A 2,811-nucleotide genomic window follows, 5' to 3' on the forward strand; every position below is an offset into this window, starting at 1 on the left:
ACCCGGCAGCCCAGGCCCCTTTGACCCGGAAGTCGAGCGGCCCAGGCGGCGGCCTGGGATTGGTTGCGGCCCGGCCTGTACCAAGAAGCCCGGGGCGCTTGGGGGAGACGCGTCAGCAGGGCCCCCCGCAGTAAGAGGGGTGAGACGTGCCACGGGTGGCATCTTCCTGTGCGAAGAAGGGACGCTGGGAAGAGACACCCCTGATAACTTGGTATCACCCAACCAAACCGCTAATACTTATACTAAGGGCATTGTGAGGAACCCTCACTTACTGGGGCGTTGGTGGTATAGTGGTTAGCATAGCTGCCTTCCAAGCAGTTGACCCGGGTTCGATTCCCGGCCAACGCAACGGTTGCTTTTTTTCTTTTTTAACAGTTTCTTTTTTTACTGTCTATTTAAAATTTCCTAAACATCAAGCTAGTATTTCTATTACTTTGCAATAACTTCTACAATTCCAGAATAGCTTTAAAAAAAAAAAACAAGAAGAAATTTGAAAAGCCCCTAATCTGAACTTCTACTGTAGTAAATTTTAAAGTCCCATAGTAAAGATATCTAAGTGTTTCCATCTGGGTTTTGAACCAGGGATCTTTCTTGTGGGAGGTGACAGTGATAACCGCTATACTAGGAAACGAACAAGAGTCACACTTCTTGAGTTTATTATAGACAATGTCACAGAAGTTGTTACATTGTCGCTCCTGAAATGACTATCATTTGGTTCGGTCCCCCCACGTTGATTTCCACTCTTCCTAAATGTCCATCACTCTGCCTGACGCCGTGGAAGCTGCTAAGTCACTTTAGTCGTGTCCGACTCTGTGCGACCCCATAGACGGCGGCCCACCAGGCTCCCCCGTCCCTGGGTTTCTCCAGGCAAGAACACTGGAGTGGGTTGCCAGTTCCTTCTCCAATGCATGAAAGTGAAAAGTGAAAATGAAGTCGCTCAGTCGTGTCCGACTCTTAATGACCCCATGGACTGTAGCCTACCAGGCTCCTCCATCCATGGGATTTTCCAGGCAAGAATACTGGAGTGGGGTTCCATTGCCTTCTCCGGCCGTGGAAGCTAGAAGGAGGAAAATAACCCCCTCTCAACAAGCACAAACACACTATTAAAACGAACAAGACAGAAATTGCTCTCAAACCCATCCTGAAGCCAACGTTTCGTTAGTTCGTCTCATGAGTCCTTATTCTAAACCCTTTCCTGTCTACAAATATTAACCATGCTGTTTCAGCCCAAACCACTTTCTACAGTAATTTTCTGTAAAAGATCTAGCTGCTGGGTGCATCGAATTTGGAAGCGGAAAAAAAAAAAATCAGGACATAGAAGTTAATTGAAGATAATTTAAATGAGTTTTCATCTTAACTGGAGTTAACTCATTTTAGAGCATTTCTTTTTTTAAGAGAGATAGTGGAAGGAAGGGAGGTAATCATAAGGATTTAGATTCAGATTACTAAAATCTGCTTTTTTTTTTTTGCCCCTTGCAGGGCCAGGATTAGAAGAAGGAAAGTGAGGCACAGACCTCAGGTGCAAAAATTAAGGTGGCTCTAAAAAACTCAACAATCAAGATAAATAATATTTTAGTACATTATCCTAAGATAGTAATATCAAATTAATGGCAAAAAGCAACCTCACAGTGGACAAAATATCAAAATGTTAAATCAAGACAGGTTTTGGCAGTGTCTTACCAAGCCATATTGCAGTCTGAAGCAAGAACAAAAATGTGTGTCCTTCTATGTCTGGTTTTACATGTTTTTAAGTCCTATTTCCCCCCAGAATATCATTGAAAATATTGAAACTTTAAAGTAGGTATATTAAAATTCACAACATTAAGAACTTATAATTTTATGTTTCTGTGTTTAATGGAAGCAAACATATGGATAACACTTTCAACATAGGCTCGAGGCGGGGATTTACTATTAAAAATTGCTTAAAACATACTGAGGGACTTCACTGGTGGTCCAGTGGCTAACTCTCCAAGCTCCCTGTGCAGGGGGCCCCAATTTGATCCCTGGTGACACAGGACAGCAAAATACATAATCTTTTTTAAAATCACACTGAAAAGCACACAGTTTTCCTTTTCCTGAACTAGGTCTTAGTTGCAGCACACAAGGTCTTTGATCTTTGTTGTGGCATGTGAACTCTTAGTCACAACAAGCCGGGGTCTAGTTCCCTGACCAGGGATTGAACCTGGGCCCCCTGCTTTGGGAGTATGGAGTCTTAGCCACTGGACCCCCGGGGAAGTCCCCTCTTCTCCTTACAAGGATCCGTTTGATTATGGTAGGCTCACTCAGATAATGCAAAATAATTGCTCCAGCTCAAGACCCTGAACGTAATCTCACCTGCAAAGTCCCTTGTGCTCCCATGGAAGGGAGCATCTGGGCATTAGGATCTGGGCATTAGGATGTGGACATTGTGGGGGGCATTATTCTGCCAACTACACCTTCCCTTGCCATTAAAAATTCTTCTGCAGCATCCTTTTTGACAGCTGCATAGTATTCCGTCTATTCATTCATTCAACAAGTATTTGCTGACTACTTATTATGTGACCATCTCTCTCATCCTCCCCCTCATGGCCCATGTGGACCAGTGTGGTCACCTGCATCCCCGCAACCCCCACAGCACGTGGTTTCTTACAGCAACAACTGCACCTGTGAGCACCCGACTCAGGCCCCACCACTCCTCTACCCACAGCCCTCCAGGACTCCCATTTCCCTTGGGATAAAAGTCCACATCCTCCCATGGCCCATAAGCTCCTGCACAACCTGCCCCATCCTCTCCCTGCCCTCCTCTCCTTCTCTCCTTCCCCCTCACTCTGC

The 2,811-nt window shown here is 45.1% G+C and overlaps 1 non-coding gene across 1 annotated transcript; it reads left to right on the plus strand.

Annotated features, from left to right (window-relative positions):
• Positions 1 to 276: 276 nt before the first annotated feature.
• TRNAG-UCC lies at positions 277 to 348 on the plus strand. The gene has a single exon. It is a non-coding gene; the product is annotated as a tRNA-Gly (tRNA).
• Positions 349 to 2,811: the final 2,463 nt, after the last annotated feature.

The sequence above is a fragment of the Bison bison genome, unplaced genomic scaffold (assembly GCF_000754665.1).
Source record: "Bison bison bison isolate TAMUID 2011002044 unplaced genomic scaffold, Bison_UMD1.0 scf7180017864492, whole genome shotgun sequence".
NCBI lineage: Eukaryota > Metazoa > Chordata > Mammalia > Artiodactyla > Bovidae > Bison > Bison bison.